This window comes from Gymnoscopelus microlampas (assembly GCF_963454915.1).
Source record: "Gymnoscopelus microlampas genome assembly, chromosome: 16".
Taxonomy (NCBI): domain Eukaryota; kingdom Metazoa; phylum Chordata; class Actinopteri; order Myctophiformes; family Myctophidae; genus Gymnoscopelus; species Gymnoscopelus microlampas.
The window spans coordinates 47,399,051-47,417,298 of record NC_139953.1 but is presented as its reverse complement, the minus strand read 5'-3'; positions in this window follow the sequence as shown (position 1 = coordinate 47,417,298).

Genomic DNA, 18,248 nt, shown 5'->3' with positions numbered 1-18,248 from the left:
TAAAGATATAAAGAAATAAAATGAACTTGACTATTTTTTTTATGTTAATCCTGTTCAAAACAAGTCTCCAGTGAAGTAACACTGACTTAGTGTCCTGTGAAATGAATTATTTAATTAAACATTACAAACCATATATATGCATACATATATGGACATATCAGGTTTGTTTATGGTTATGTCGTAGTCATAGTGACGAGGCCGTGGTCCGCCCGCCGGCCCTCCCATTGGCCAATTTTAAAATAAATAAATAAAAAATAATTTACTTTTGAATACTTCAGTATATTTAAAAGTAAGTACTACAGTACTTCAACTCAAGTACAATTTTGACTGAGCAACTTTTACTTAATCCATGTAGACCTGAGGCCGATTCTAAAAACGCTGTCTAAATCCTGACCTGAAACTGAAGTTTTCTGAAAAACTTCAAATATGTATTCAAAAATTAAAAAAATACAAAAAAATTATGTTGCTATAAACTGTACATAGCAACAGGGACCCCAAAAGGGGTTCCCGTCCTGAAAGGTATACTGTAGTTACAAATAGGGGTTTGATTGATTGATTGATTGATTGATGGATGTACTTTTTAGTAAGACATGAGAACATCAGTACATGGAATACACAAATTCACAATACAAGGTCTACTAAACTGGGAGACTCATTAAGCACTGAGCTTGTTTAAGATGAGATCCCCATGCACACAAATCATGATGACATAAGAGACAGACAGATATACACACTACTATACAGAACGTCATACAATCAGCTTACAGGTTACTGGTATGAAAAATGAAAAATATGTGCATTTCATACTTAAGTATTTTAATTAAGTACATTTTCAATGTATTTATTTTACTTTACTTTATTTCCATTTCTGATACTTCTACTTAGAGTCAGATCATAAATAAATTGTACTTTTTATGCCACTTCAAATATTTGTTTTGTTCGGTCTGCGGTGGAGTGGCGCATGGCGCCCTCTTGTGGCACAACTCTAAAACTACAACATCACTGATGGGTGAGAAGTTACCTTCCTCCATGGTGGAAAGCATAGAGGTATAATATAACAGCGGAAAGTAGCTCCGTTCTATTAGCAACAATAACACTTCCGGTTTTTGAGCTAGCAACAATAAGGTTTCCGGTTGCCTTCAGAATACTATCGTTTTTTGTTTAAAGACACATTTATTTTAGAAATATATTCATGATATATGCCATTTTAAATGGCTCACACTAGAACACTTCTGTTGTGTAATCGGGTCCTGGGTGTGTTTCTGAAACATGAACTATGAAGTCTAAACTAGTACCAACTTATTTTAAAATAAAAACCTTTTGAGTTCTATGGGAAATATAAGATGATGGAGCAAGGAAAGTCACTGAACTGGGTTCTTTGAAGAGGCAGCAGACCCCCTTGATTTGAATACTGATGCATGTCTCTGCCATTGATTTGGCCAGTCAACACTTCAAGAGTTCCTGCCCATTGTGTTAAGCTGAAGAGCCCAGGTCTAGGTGTGAAGCACAACAATTACCCCAGAGAGCTCCACGCCAAACCTATTGTTATCACTGAATTAATTAAGATGGCTTTGTCTCTCTTTGAGACACTGCTAGTTACACCCAAAGTTCACAGGTTTCTCTCTCTGTCACAAACACACATTTAACTGCACTTCTCAAAGCAGAAGGATTTCTAAAATGTAGTAGCATTAATTCTTACCAAAAGCTTATTGTAGTAAGTACACAAGTATGAACATTGGTGAAATGTGGTTGGGGAAAAAACAGCTAGTTATTATATGTAGCCTAACTGTGGAATAATCTATGATTATGAAAGATAATTGTGGATTATTATTAATGATATAGTAATGTACTTAGTTTCAACTGTCCTGTTGGAGAAGACAATGTCCCATTTAAGTTGAGTCTAGCAAGCTCACAGTAGACCCCCTGGTGAGGTAGCAGCTTCAAAGGGCCCCTTGCATACCAAGCGGGGGAAGGTTGAAGATAAGGGACAAAGGCTTTGTGAAATAGGCTCACAGAACTAACGCTGGCTTAATGAACCAGTGCTAGTAGTGTGTGAACAAAGGGGACAAAGGGCCTCAACTAACACAAACTGAAGGAAGTCATCTGTCCACGGAGGCGAAGGGGGATACACGGAGCCGGCGGCCTACACACGACGCTAGGACCGGGGCAGTAAATACCGAGGAACCTACCGGGACAGAGACTCAATCAGGTTGCTATGAACAAAGCCCCACAGTTCTGCGAAGACCGTGGAGAACAAAGACTTTAGAGTGAAACGCTGCGTGCTGACGATTCTATTGTCTGAGCTAAGATAAGGAGTTAGGAGGTTTAGCAGCAAGCTAACCACAGGGTTTGTAGCTAAAAGCTACCGTTAAAGGTGTTTAGCGTTAAACCAGGGGTGGGTTCAGCAGGCAGCTATCTGTCCGGAGAGCTTTCTTAGCGTCACTAGTTTACAGCAAGCTAAGTAGCTCTATTGTCTAGCATAAAGTGCTAGCTGCTAGCCAACTGCCACTGCTGCCCCTGACCTGAGTGGTGGGGGAGTAAATTAGCATTGTCTTTGTTCACTTACAAGACAGTGCTAAGCTAACCGCCAAATTCTAACACGCCTTGAGAGGTGGTAGTTAGGTTTGGTTAATAATCTAATCATAGATGCTTGCTTTAAGCTGATTAGACAAACTTTAAAATAGTATTCATGGTTTAACTAGGCTTTATGAGAGACCAGACACTGCAATATAGCTAAAAAGTAGACTAAAGACAGTGATTATGAGGTGATCTTATAATTGGGAGTTAAAGGCCATTGTTTACTGATAAGGGGTGGGGGAGGTTTTCTACCTCTAGTGTAATACCATGGTTAACCAGACTTTATGATAGACTAAAACTGTGAGCAACTAGATGGTTAGTTACGATAGCAGTGGATTAAGTCATCATTGTGGGTTAAATGCTATTATTTACTTAAATCCTGCCAGTATTAATTAACAAAATAACTAAATGTGAATAGACCATTAACAGGCTTCTTGCATAGAATGCTACAGGGTGGGTGCTATTACAGGTTAAACACAGTGTTAATTAATTATTGTTGTTATGAGCTAAAGGCTGAACAACACTCTACTTGCTAAACGAACTGACGATTGCTTTCACTGCCTATTGAATTAAGACTAACTGAAAAGCCTACCTAAAAGTCCTGTAGAAGCCAAGAAGGCAAGGTAAAAAGGGGAAATGGCAAAGTTAGCTAAATTAGTGAAAAAGGTGAGGGCAGCACAGTCAGAATTTGAGATAGCAGCAGGGTTCCTAGTCTACAGTGTTAGTTATCTATCAATGAAAGAGGTAATTACAGCAATGGAGGAGCTAGAAGCCGATTTAGATAGATTCCTTGAGATTGCTACTAGTTCTATTGCCATACTAGTAGATGTTGGCGAGGATTCATCTGAGATCTGCTGTATACAGGATGCCTGTTGTGAAGAGTACCACGAGACATTAAGGCAGGTCTGGTTTGAAATGGTAAGGGTTGGAACGGTGAGGTCAAGCTTCACACAGCCCAAAGTGAGTGAACGTCCCCCTGCTGTGAGGGAAGAGCAAATGACCTCCCCCACAGTGATAGCAGCAAAGCCGGTTGTGCCTGGAGAGGGGGTTGGAATCACCAGGCCTAGAGATGAGCCGGTCGTAAAGGACAGAGCAACTGGAGGAGGTGAGAATGTCACTCTTACAGATAAGCCGGTCGCTGAAAAGGGGGGCTGGAATGTCACACCCATAGATGGTTCAGCTGGGCCAGCAGCCCTCAGAGTTAACCCAGATGGCACCACTCCAGGGGGGAACGCAGAGTTCTCCCCGGGGGTCCCACTCTACGCTGGAGAGGGAGGGGACCACGCTGAGAAGGAAGTCCGTCCAGAGGGCCATCCGGAGGGAGTGGCATCAGAGGTCGAACCAGGCGTTGCTGTTCCTGCAGACGAAGCTGCGAACGCAGAGACCCCACTCTACGCTGCAGAGGGAGGTGAGAAAGTTACTCCCACTGTGCAAGCGGCTGAACCAGAAGCTGCTACTGCTCCAGAAGACGACGCTGAGAAGGTTCCAGAGGGAGTCAACGTCGCAGAGGAGTCGGCGGCCGAGGAGGGAGTGCCACCGGAAGTCGAACCAGCTCCAGGGGACCACGTTGAGAAGGAAGACCATCCAGAGGGCCATCCGGAGGGAGTGCCATCGGAGGTCGAACCAGCTCCAGGGGACCACGCTGAGAAGGTGCCACTGGAGATCGCAGTTGGTACTGCTCCTGGGGACAAGGCCACGGGTGACGTGGCGGTCGAGGCAGAGGCGTCAATCGTGACAGCCACGGAGGAGGACCCACTCAACGCAGAGGGATACCATCCACCAGAGGCCGCAGGAGAGGCGCCGGCGAGGGCGTCAGAGGACGTCGCCACCGAACCATTCAATGCAGAGGGGTGCCAGCCACTGGATGTCGCTACTGGAGAAGCTGCACCAGGAGAGGCACCGTCGGAGGTGTCAGCCACAACAGCTGTCATGGAGGACCGTCCAGAGGGCGCCGCTACGACGGACGTCGACACCAGCCCACTCAAGATGGAGGGGAAGCACACCACTACGCCAGGGCGCAGAGCCATGGCCAGTCAGCCGGGAGGTCCTTTGAAGCCTGCGGCTAACAAAGGTGGCAGGCGACCAGCTAAAAGCGTCCTGGTGGCATCCGAGAAGGGCGGCGTTCGCCCCAAGCCTGCGTGTCACAAAGGTGGCAGGCGACCAGCTAAAAGCAGACTGGTGGCGTTCAAGAAGGGCGGCGTTTACCCCAAGCCCGGCAGGCCTGGGAGCAGGCGACAAGCCAAAGGCAGACCAGAGTCTGTCCGAGATCGGGGGCTGGGCGCCAACCCAGCACCCCCAAAACCACTCAGAAGGAAGTCGGAGTGGGTGTGGCCTGACATGCGAGCGCCCGCTCGGAAAGAGAGGGGCGGGGTGCTACGTCAGGTCATTTCAGTTCTTACCGCCAGGATCCAGGCAGAGAGAATGCTTCGTCCTGGTGGGGCTGGAATACTTAGAAAAAAGAAGGTAAAGATAAAAGATAAGCCTTCCTCACCCTCTGCGGAGGGAGCAACCAGCTCTTTCTTGGCAACAGCTGAGAAGAGGCCCCAGGAGGGAGCTGCTGGAAAAGCAGTCCCACTGGCGGCTGGTGGTGCCAGCAACGTGACACTGGCGAACGAACTGACACTTGCGCTGCCACCCTCAAAGTAAGGGAGCAGTGCGGACGAGAAGCGAAAAGATGCCAGCGCGGTGTCTAAAAAATCGAAATGTCTTATTTGAGCGACTGTTTACATAGGAATTTCGAAATATATTTTGTAAATGAATGTATCATTTCTAGGTTTGCAATATACCACAGAAGAAAAACTTAACGCATAATGAAATGTATTAAGCTACTTGTAACTTCCAAAACTATGCCACTAAGTCCAAAATGCAAACAATGGTTGGAAAGTTCTTCCGCCCAACAAAAATGTATTCTTTACTGATGTTTGACTCATGATCTGAGTAACCAAACCGTTTGAATTATTATTTGTTGATTGGATAAGAAGCATTTTTGTATGTGTGCTTGAAGTTTAAGTTAAGGTTTCTTAAGGTGAAATTGTAGATCAACTATTTTAATAATCTTTTAACCCTTTTGCCCAAATTGCAATGTCAGTTACCATGGCAAAATGCCCTAAAATAGGACATTGACTTAGTGGTAGGAGAGAAGAAAAGACAAGACACGTGGGTGTCAAACAAATGGGCCCTGGAGGGTTCATGCTTAAATGTAGATAATAACTACAATTAAAGTTAATTTGTCCTGGGATTTAGGAAAAATCTCAGGGATAAACTAGTGCAAAAGAATTGTTGCTAAATTAAATTGGTCATGATTTACTATGAAGTAAAGTCAATTTGAGATCAAATATTAGCCACAATATCCAAAAAGTATTTCAAACAAATTGAGAACATTTTACCGAGCCGTTATCTAAAGAGCCAAAAAGCTCACGAGGAATGTTCTGTGTGTGTCCTGGATCTAGATCAGACACACAGGTGGCAGGTGTGGAATAATCTATGATTATGAAAGATAATTGTGGATTATTATTAATGATATAGTAATGTACTTAGTTTCAACTGTCCTGTTGGAGAAGACAATGTCCCATTTAAGTTGAGTCTAGCAAGCTCACAGTAGACCCCCTGGTGAGGTAGCAGCTTCAAAGGGCCCCTTGCATACCAAGCGGGGGAAGGTTGAAGATAAGGGACAAAGGCTTTGTGTGGCAAGGAACAGTACAGGACCAAGCGCAAAGCCTTGTGGGTAAACTGGCCTGAAGGCGGGTCAGTGTGTGAAGTTGATATAATAGGCTGTCTGGGTACTAAACCTTAGATTCGATTGCTGTGCCAGGGGAGTGGGACCTAGTACAGTTTGCTAACAACTTGGCGAGAGAATGGATGGACTAAAGTAAGTGAGAATTAACTATGTAACGATTATAACTCTGATGTGTCCATAATGGGATGAGGATTCACGTCATTTAATATTGTTGTTCTCTGTGTTTTGTTTTCTTACAGGTTTAATAACCTAACCGGTCTGTCTAAGTGATGTAACTAACGTCTGTTTATACCTTAGCCTGACGCTGACTTAATGAACCAGCGCCAGGTCTATCTGTAACTGACCATGTAACTTATGTATTCGATTTATGTATTATGTGTGATTTAGTGAATAAATATCTAAAAGACAACCGATTTGAGTGATTAGCTTAAAACACCAACATCTCTCGACCCCCTTTTTCATTGGGCTTTAGCAACCGTAGCCACTGCTCAAGGCAGGAAGTACGTGATTAGCTAGAAAAGTGAACACTAACTTCTCTTCTTGAATCTGAGGATAATGTCATGTTCTTTTTAAATTATTTCTGTTTGTTTAAATCATTCATACAAGGTTGAATATATATGTGTTTGGGCTTAATTTGAAGCTACGATGTTAAACAATAATGTCATAGCTTATGTGAGAGTACAGTTTTATAGATAAGGTTTAAGGGAATAATGTCATGTGGTAAGTTCTTCTGTGGAAAAGGTAGATGGATGTGTTTCCATTGTGTGCATGACAAAGGGCTGGCCCAAGCTTTTGTTTCTAAAAAGCTTGTTTGTGAGTGGTCAGAAATGGAGCAGGGGGAGGGTACAAACATGTCAAATCTCTCTGTATAAAGGATGATGTCTCTGTTATTCAAGTTGCTCTGTGTTTGACAAACACGCAGAAGCCATGTCCGAATGGAAATAAATTGATTATATGGACAAACCCACTTTTCGACTAAGGTCTGCTTTAATTTCTCAACCCAGGATACAGGTATGTTTTGGACGATATTATGGCTATAATGTCTCAGGTTACACCACACTTCTAAGCGCCATGCATTTTTTCCTCCAATGGCTTCTGGTTACTAGAGCAGGTCTTCAACAGGGGGTCCGGGACCCCCTATGGGGTCCTCAGAGCTACTACAGGGGGTCCGCCAAATCTTTGTGTGATAGGGTTTAGTTTTTTTTTTTTACATTAACCACTTCAACCCTAGAATTCCTTTTCTGAGGGGAACATTAGCCGAAAATAGCAGATCTAGAAGCAGATCAACGCCTCGCGCTGCGAGGCGTTGAGAGCTTGCAGATCGGCTATTTTTGGCAAAGAGGCTATAGGTGTAGAGGGAAAAAAGAGCAGACTAAGTAAAACAAAAAAAACTAGGGGGTCCTTCGCCTGAAAACGTTGAAGACCCCTGTAATAGAGGATACTCTTATTCTGAAGAGATCGTCCACCTCTCATGGCTCTGGTCCACTGGAAGTCTTATTATTGCTGCTGAGTTATAGCTGCTCACGGATCACAGCTGTGGAAAGCCTGGTGGCGCGCTTCTCTTCGCAGATGAGTGAGGCTGGGACAGAGGCTATAGGTGGCGTGACGAGGTTAAGAGGACAGTATAGGAGCGTGTCAACGACATTTAAGACATTAAAAAAAAACACCGAAACTTAAAGTTATAAAGACGGATACAATGTCAGCGGGTGAATTGAGATCATCATGGCAGCTGGTCAAGCCTTATTGCCTCGAATCATGTCGGCTGTCCAAGTGGAGCGAAGACAAGCTGTTTGAGGCTTTGGAGAGAGACGTGTCCTCCCAGAGACTCTCCACTGGGAGAGACATGTCCTCCCAGAGACTCTCCACTGAGAGAGACATGTCCTCCCAGAGACTCTCCACTGAGAGAGACATGTCCTCCCAGAGACTGTCCACTGAGCCAGGGGAGGAACGCAGGCTGCTGGAAGCCTTGCTGAGACCTGTCCTACGGTTACACAGAACAGGTATGTGTGACTGTGTTTTATGTCACTTTATTAATGTGTTATTAATGCTGAAACCTGTAGTTACACAGAACAGGTATGTGTGACTGTGTTTTATGTCACTTCATTAATGTGTTATTAATGCTGAAATCCAGTGAAGTTTAATAGCCTACACACAGTGGTGGTAGTAAAAATACTCTGTTACAACAAGTAAAAGGCAAAACAAATCCCTCACAATATGGGGTCGTGTTAGTGTAGCCCTGAAACATGACTGTCATACCATGACAGTCATGGTGCAGAGTCCCCCTGGTTTATAGTATTTTTTTTACATTGCCAACTCTCACATGCACATAAACGTTCAGATTTCAAATATATAAAGTGCATACCCCCGTACGTTTATGTACATGTGATGTGAGAGTTGGCAATGTAAAAAAAAATCGAACACCACTATAAACCAGGGGGACTCGGCACCATGACGCTTGTATACATGTGAACCATGGCTAGGGGTCGTGGTATAAAAACGTTTGAGAACCCCTGGAGCAGTAGGGGTCTTCAACAGGGGGTACCGGGACCCCTAGGGAGTCCTCAGAGTTACGACAGTGGGGCCGCCAAATCTTTGTGTGATATGTAATCATGTTTTTTTTTTACACAAACCACTTGAACCCTAGCATCCCTATTCTGAGTGGAACATTAGCCAAAAATAGCAGATCTACAAGCTCACAACGCCTCGCAATCTGCAACACAATTGTATACAATGTGTAGCGGTGGGGGGTCCTTGGCCTGAAAACGTTGAAGACCCCTGCCCTATAGGAACACGCTTCCTTCTGGGAAACCCCAACAGGATATAAATTAACAGCTGCTTCTACAATGAACAAAGGGAGTGTGTGTGTGTGTGTGTGTGTGTGTGTGTGTGTGTGTGAGAGAGAGAGAGTGAGTCAGACTATTCCAGTGATATACGATTTTTTCCACATCTGTGTGTGGGTGTGTGTGTGTGTGGGTGTGCGTGCCATCTCCAGAGAGCAGGAGATAAGGAGTGAGCGGGGATAACGGCCTCAAGTAGTAAGTGTGTGTGTGTGTGTGTGTGTGTGTGTGTGTGTGTGTGTGTGTGTGTGTGTGTGTGTGTGTGTGTGTGTGTGTGTGTGTGTCTGTGTGTGTCTGTGTGCGTGTGCAGTATTGATATTCAAAGTGTCGTGGCAGTGTGTGTGGTGTGGTGTGTTTAAACACATTTTTCTTCCTACGCTGTTATGATTTTCTTCCTCAAAGGTCTTTCAAGTTTTTCAAAATCTGGTCAGATGAGGGTGGTCAAGAGGAAGTGAGTGGAAATCACAAAGTGAGAGTTAGGTCTAGCAGCAAAGAGAGCGATGCGCATCTAGGAACTGCATTGGAAGAAGACGAGGAGTCTCGCCAAGGAGCCTCTCTATATGTTTATGTGTGAGCCGAGGTGCAAAAGTTCATGGTGAAGTCCCTGGTGGAACACGCAGCATCTGTAACGCACAGACATCCTGTCTGTTAGGGTCACAGGAAGTGTTAGGGTCACAGACATCCTGTCTGTTAGTGTCACAGGAAGTGCCGTGGCAGGTGTTCTTCGTACTGAGACGCTATAGCCTACTCAGCGATGCAAGGTGCAAAAGGCCTCCTTGTATTCCAGCGTTGCAGGGTGCAGATAGCCCCCACCTGACTCCACCGGAAATTGAGCAGATGGTCCTTGTGTTCTTTCTGCAAACATGTTAATGTTCCTAGACTGTGTTAACGCTAATTGATATAAACTGAGATAAGACAGGAAACTAACTTTCTGAAGTGCCTCTGTCGATGAAAGCCATGCACCCTCAGCATAGTGCACTACATGATTTACTCTATGTACAAGGTGCTAGGGCCTTTAAAGCCATGTTTAGGTTAGCCAAATTCACACACATGCAGTATGAGTTATAGCATGTTTTCATGCAGGCTTATCCATTACCTAATGTGTGATGCACACACACATTGTGTGATAATCACTACATACGCCAATCTCTCTTTGCCAAAATAGCCGATCTACAAGCCTCTCTCTCTCTCTCTCTCTCTCTCTCTCTCTCTCTCTCTCTCTCTCTCTCTCTCTCTCTCTCTCTCTCTCTGAAACCTTGAGTTGTAAAATGTGATATAAAAAAAGTGGATTGGATTGAAAAGCCCCAGCAATCATTCGGGGACCCCCTGGGGGTCCTTATCCCCCCCCCCCCCCCCCCCAGTTTGGGAGCCGCTGGTCTAGCAGTCCATGTTTCATGATGTGTCGTTTTCCAGGTGAAAACACGGACAGAGAACGGCATCAACGGATCCTCCAGATGTTTGAAGAGGACAGCGACGAAGAAGACTTCCTGGGATTCTCTGACTCAGGTATGGAGGAGGACAACAATGTATTATGACCAAGGAAACGGAAAGATAGAAACAAATCTGAAGAATAGGAGGGAAAAAAAGAACAACGTTGGGGCACGGTCACACCTAAGTTTAAGTCTACTTTTTATCCCACGATTTTGTAACCCCTATTTTTTCACCCAGTGCCAATGCCTAAGCGTATAATCCTGGGTGCTACTCTCCCTCTGCCAGCCTGGGGAGAGCCCCGAACTCAGCTCATGTTTCCTTCAACGCATGAGGAGTTGGCAGATTGCCTCTTATCACCAGAATTGTCTGGAAGTGTATAAGTAATGCTTCTGTAATCACACCAGAGGGCACTCTCCCATAGCGAAACATAGAGCGAGTAATTGAAAGAGAACAGGATTTTAACAATTGGCTGCTATGCCTATCATCATATCATTAAATAATTAGATAATTATTAGGGCCCGAGCACTGCACCAGTGCGAAGCCATATTGAAACTGCAAAGATTGTTCTTCTTCTTCGCACAAATGAATTGCTGCGCAACTTTGCACACACCACAAGTGGTTAAGAATTACGTATTTTATTGGTCTCAAAAAGGGAATTGATCTAATGGCTCAATAGCCCCCTACGGAATGTCACAGTTGAAGCCCCACAATACGGTTTCACCTACATGTGTAAAGATTGGTACACACCTGTATCATGTCCCGACTTAAAAAAACAAATCTCTTGGAGTCAAGACCTAAACCCTAAACCCTAAACAGGAAGTCAGCCATTTTGCTTTTATTGTGGTGTTTTAGCAAGTATTTTGCCATTTCCAAGGGTGGTACTTTAACAAACTCCTCAGAGGAGGATAGTCAGATCTGCCTCAAACTCGCTCAGCGTACACTAAAGTAGCCTGGGAACCAGACGAATCTGCCAGTGCAAAAAAAAAAAGAATTGGCACTCGGGGATTTGGGTCTGGCACCGCTCCATAGAGAATCCATTTCCTGCTCCAGAAGACGGGGGTGACCAATCAGGGCCCATTATTCAAATATGGGAGACTGTAATTGGTAGTTGGTTTGTAGGTCTAACCAATTGCGTCGAGAGTCATTGTTTTGATCCCGCCCCCTTGGAAAAAAAGGTCCTCATAGAAGCACCAGACTCATATCCACGCAGTTATATAGTCTGGCTACACGAGGCTAACACTAAAGACATTGAAGATGAAAAGTTATCAAAACTTGAACTGATTGTCGTATAGACTTATGGGTGGCCTTATTGAACTTGGTTCAGAGTCCTTGTCCTTCATTGGTGATACATAGCCCCGCCCCCTTTTCTGATTGGTCGATACTTTACAATTCCTATGTTTTGCCATAACTTTTGACCTGCTTGTCGTAGCCACTTGTGAATACCCTCATTGGACTCGGATCATCGTCCTTCATTCATGTTATTTAGCTTGGTTCATATGATTGATTCATATCTTTATTTTGCCATACATTTAGCTATTCTTGTCATAGCCACTTGTGTGTCACCTCTTGGGCTCCGCCCCTAATGTGGATAGAGGTGCGAGGGCCCGGTCATTGCTGCTTGCAGCTTACATTTTTATTATAATTGCATAATATAATTAATTTTAATATTATTATTTTTGCATAATCGTCAGAATTGTTTCCATGCACGTGTAAAATAATCTGTAAAACAAATAACCAGTGTGCGCTTGTAGATTATTATTATTATTATTATTTGAAGGTTTTGAATATGGCCTGTTATGGCTATAGTACATTATTTATTTTTGATTATTGGTACCAGTCATTTCTTTGTATATATTGTATAAATAAATGTTAAAACACTTAAAGCACTGTCATGTGAATAATTGCGTTAATCGCAATTATTCACATGACACAAACCTTTTAGCTCGAGACCCCCCCATAAAAGAGAAAACTAGTGGAAAAAGCCGATCTGCTATTTTCACTACTGATTAAAAAGTTTTAGAACCAAAATATACATATTTTTTTATTTATAATATATACATATTATTGTGTCTTTTGAAATTATTACCAAAATGGTAGGGAACAGATGATTACTCAAGACCCATAAACCCACAAACAGTCCCTACTCACATTTAGTCTGTGCCCCAAATGTGTCACATTCCAGCAGTCCAGCAGGATATAAATTAACAGCTGCTTCCACACTCCACACGCTCGCTCGCTCTCTCTCTCACACTCACTGCTGCGGCCCCCCAGTACACACACACACACACACACACACACACACACACACACACACACACACACACACACACACACACACACACACACACACACACACACACACACACACACACACACACACACACGTGATATTTTTAGCCATAATGTCTCTGGTGGAAATCTCTCTCTCTCTCTCTCTCTCTCTCTCTCTCTCTCTCTCTCTCTCTCGAACTTCCTTCGTTTTAATGCCAAACAAGAAGTGTAAATAGCTGATCTACAAGGTCAAATGTTAATGTAATTATTTAATTGATTGTCCCGATTTTTTTAAGGTTTTGAATATGGCCTGTTATGGCCATAGTATTGGTACCAGTCATTCCTTTGTATATATTGTATTTGCCAACATACCTGTAGACTACACCAGGTACAGATTACTTTTTGTTGCTCTCCCTCATGGAGCTACTTGCGGACTATACCAGGGTCAGTCTACCCTTAGGTGAACACGCACTGACCCTCTGCACCTTAATCCCCATGTATAACGCACAAACTTTTTTTGTATTCTTTATTATTGCGCTCTTTTTCTCAAGCACCTTAGCGTCTATAAGTATATCATGCACAGTATACATACATTGCTGCTATGCTCAGGCACCTTAGTTTGTCTCTTATCTCAGGTACTTTGTAAATATGTAGATAACTTGTTTTTTGGCCTTCTATTGTTCTCTTGTTGATCTCCTTCCCACTTGCCTCCTACCCCTCTTCTTTTTCTCTCTCCCCACTCTTCTTTCTACGGAATTTAACGTTGCGATGGGAGTGATGTACAAAAACGAATTTCACCCACTTTTTTACCTTGTAAACCTGTGATGTGACAATAAACCTGATTCTGATTCTGATGTGTAATATCTGCCCTATGCAATTCTGGATAGCAAATAGTAAAACAAAACATTGTTGACTGATTGATTAAAGGAGTAGGTTCACCCAAAAAATGACTTATTCTCTATCAATTGCACACCCCATGAAGCCTTGAATCCATGGATTTATTTTTGTTTTTGTGGCATTCCTAAGCCAATAATTTGATTCCCGTCTCCTACCGGCTAATGTATCCGGTAGGAGACACAAAGTAGATTTTTTGTGTCTCCTACCGGATACACACCCGGACATCAAATTATTGGCTTAGGAATGCCACAAAAACAAAAATAAATCCATGAATTCAAGGCTTTATGGGGTGTGTAATTGATAGAAAATAAGTCATTTTTGGTTGAACTCCTACTTTAATTGATTGATTGTAATAGCATTCAGACATCATCCCATGACAGCATGTGGCAATTATTAACAGGACAATTAATCGTTGACTGATATTTCATGATTGTGACAGCACTATTGGCAGCAGGACAAATCAGTCACCAGACAGGCAGCAAATCCATCCAAATCTCCGAAATGGCCAGTCTGAGCCTGACATTTCTGTTGCCGCCCTGTATAACAAAGATACTGTATTAACTGGTTAAATGGTGCATGAAACACACTCTAGTCACTAGATCAATTTGAGTAAGTAATGTGACAAGATTGGAAAATTACAAGATTATTATTTGTCAATTTAACACTTTTTTTGGTTTCTTTATCTCCACTCATTCTCCATACAGATTTGTACGCTGGCCAACTGAAGAAACACATGTGCTGTGGAAAAAGGTTCAGCAGTAGCAGTGATCTCAAACGCCACCAGATAATTCATACAGGAGAGAAGCCCTACTGCTGTGATCAGTGTGGGAAAAGGTTCTCCATGGGTCATACTCTCAAACATCACCAGAGAATTCATACAGGAGAGAAACCCTATGACTGTCACCAGTGTGGGAAAATGTTCAGCACAAGAGGTGCTCTTACAGTTCACCAGAGAAGTCATACAGGAGAAAAACCCTACAACTGTGACCAGTGTGGGAGAGGGTGCAGGTCCAGCAGTGATCTCAAAATTCACCAGAGAATTCATACAGGAGAAAAACCATATAGCTGTATCCAGTGTGGGAAAAGGTTCACCCTGAGCAGTCATCTCACACTTCACAAGAGAAGTCATACAGGAGAGAAGCCCTACCACTGTGATCAGTGTGGGAAAGGGTTTGTCATGACCAGTCATCTCATAATTCACCAGAGAAGTCATACAGGAGAGAAACCCTACCACTGTCACCAGTGTGGGAAACGGTTCAGCAATAGCAGTAACCTCAAAACTCACCAGAAAAGTCATACAGGAATGAAGCCCTACCACTGTGACCAGTGTGGGAATTGGTTCACCACAGACGCTAGTCTCAAACGTCACCAGAGAATTCACACAGGAGAGAAGCCCTACCACTGTGACCAGTGTGGGAAAAGGTTCAGCACAAATGGTCATCTCAAATGTCACCAGAGAATTCACACTGGAGAGAAACCCTATCAGTGTGACCAGTGTGGGACAACGTTCAACTCAAAAGGTGCTCTCATTACTCACCAGAAAATACATACAGGAGAGAAGCCCTACCATTGTGATCAGTGTGGGAAACGGTTCCGCATGAGCAGTATCCTCAAACGTCACCAAATAACTCATACAGGAGAGAAGCCCTACCATTGTGATCAGTGTGGGAAACGGTTCCGCATGAGCAGTGCTCTCAAAAGTCACCAAAGAATTCATACAGGAGAGAAGCCTCACCACTGTGACGAGTGTGGGAAAGGGTTCGCCCTGAACAGTCATCTAATAGGTCATCGAAGAATTCATACAGGAGAGAAGCCCTACCACTGTGGCCTATGTGGGAAACAGTTCAGCGTAAGCAGTACTCTCAAACGTCACCAGAGAATGCATAGAGGAGAGAAGCCCCACCAATGTGACCACTGTGGGAAAGGGTTCAGCAATAGCGGTCATCTAAAACGTCACCAGAGAACTCATACAGGAGAGAAGCCATACCACTGTGACCAGTGTGGGAGAGGGTTCAGCACTAACGCTCATCTGCAACGTCACCAGGTAACTCATACAGGAGAGAAGCCATACCACTGTGACCAGTGTGGGAAACGCTACAGACAGAGAGATACTCTCAAAAGTCACAAGAAAACTCATACAGGAGAGAATTCCTACCACTCTGACTAGTGTGGGAAAGAGTTTCTTAAATATACACATTCAAACAATTCACACAGGATTTTGCTCTAAGTGTTGAATAGTATAAGAAGTGTTTAAACCGCTACAATGCTTTAAAGTCTCATCATTGCGTGTGAATCTTCCATCATCAAAATACGACCAGATAATTAACACTGGACAGAAACCCTTCAATTGTGTATCGTGTGGGAAGAGTTTTCAATGAAAAGAAAAAACATAAAAAGAATATAGTTGTGTATGTGTGACCTGGGCATTTCTGAAAATGTGTAGAAGAAAATACATACATTTCTAAGTGAATCTCATAGTTACTGCAGCACCACTGCGAAACAGTTTGTTTATGTTTAAAGATGATACTAAGAAAGATGTCTTGAAGTGCCATCTTGAAGGCCGTAAGTGTCATTTTCAGAATTTTACAATACAGCTTTTCATTGATTGTAATTATTTAAGTAAAAAACAACATAACAGATATACATCTAAAAATACATGTATCCTAATCTGTATAAAAGTATAGATTGCTTAAATATATTGTTTTTAAATGAAATAATTACAATCAATGTAAAGCTGTCTTCTGAACATTTCTATAAAAGACCAAATATTCGACTGGTTGTTTAAACCATTAAATCCGGGAAGGCATCTGTGTCATTTTATGATTGCTTTGGCTATTCAAAAATAGCAGATATACAAGCTCACGATCTTGTAGATCTGCTATTTTTGAAAAATAAATCGTGAATATGTGTGCAAATCTTTGAACATATATATATATTTTTAAAGCGAACGTTTGTAACTCAAATCTTTTTTTCTGGGGGGGTCCCTGGAACAAAACGAGATGGGGGTCCGCGGCCAAATACATGACAAAAACAATGATATGTATTTGGCCGCGGACCCCCATGTCAAAATATTTTGTTCTTCAGGCTTTTATGGTAATTTGTCTTCTTTTTTTGCCTCTGTCTTAACTATGGGGCTTTATTGATATTGTGATTTATCCTTTTGAATGTGATTCCAATAATGTTTTCAATCAATAAAAATGTAAAGAAATAAAATGAACTTAAATCTTTTTTTTATGTTAATATTGTTCAAAACAAGTGTCCAGTAAAGTAAAGTGCTTAAAGTGCTTAGTGTCGTGAAATAAATTATTTCATTAAGCATTACAAATCATGTCTACATATATATATATATTTTCAGTACTCTCTCCTGATTGGCTTAAATGTTGTCACCTACCTGAAAATGTACTATATTTTGTTTACTAAAGAGCTGGAGAGACCCCTGTGACCGAACAAACGCTCTGTAGCAATGATATAGCAAAATAAAAGTGCGGTGTGAGCGTGCCCTAAGGGCGCGCTCCCACCAAGCATTACAGAAGCTGTGGCTACACGACAGGAGAACTGGATCTTTAAAGATGTCATAACACACAGAACAGGAGAAATCCTCCGCTGACAGAAACAACCTGGAAACCATCTCGTCTCAAAACAGTCAGTGGTGGTAACACCTCCTCCCGTCGAATGTTCCCTGAAGTTTACTTTCACTGTGAATCCAGGTTCTCGTTAGAGTTAAAGCTGAGAGAGTCAGGTTCCAGTGGTCTGGGTCAGTATTTCCTCCTGTCGCTGTGGAAAAAAAACAATCTATGCTGTGTCTCATGTGTGGTTGCTCTTCTTTAAATTTCTCTAAAATTTGTGACATCCGCCCTTTATAATTATATAGTGCTCGGCTGGATGCTTGTGACATCTCACTGATGTCACGATGAGTCAGCTATATAATATCCGTAAATGGCCTAAATGTGACATTTACGTATACATACAAAACCTACTAAATGCAGGTAGGTAAATAAGTAAGAAATGTATTGTGAAGAATAGTGAGAACCAAAACATCAACAATGTACTGTGTGGTGCATTTAATCTTATTATGTTTACAGCAGTGGTTCTCAAACTTCATGTCAAGGACCCCCAAATTGGCACTTATTAGCCCGCGGACCCCCATTTGAAAAGATAAGCCAGGGACCCCCATAAGAGAAGATTTTTACGGCTCTCTAGCAGTGATTCTCAACCATTTTAATTTCAAGGACCCCCCACTTTGACATGCATTAGGGCTACGGACCCCCATTTAATGGCATTTCTATCTCTGGGACGTCAATTTATATTGTAAAATCAATGTTAATTTAACTCTGAGAGTGTACAAATGGAACCAAATGGACCCGTCATGTGTTTGTGTGTGTAAAGGGTAGGCCTAGAGTTTGTCCTTTGAATTTCAGCCGCTCATGTTATCTCTTCCGCTGGTGTCTTTGCAGTGGCGTGCACAGACATTTTGAGGGGCATGTGCTCAAGTAGATTAC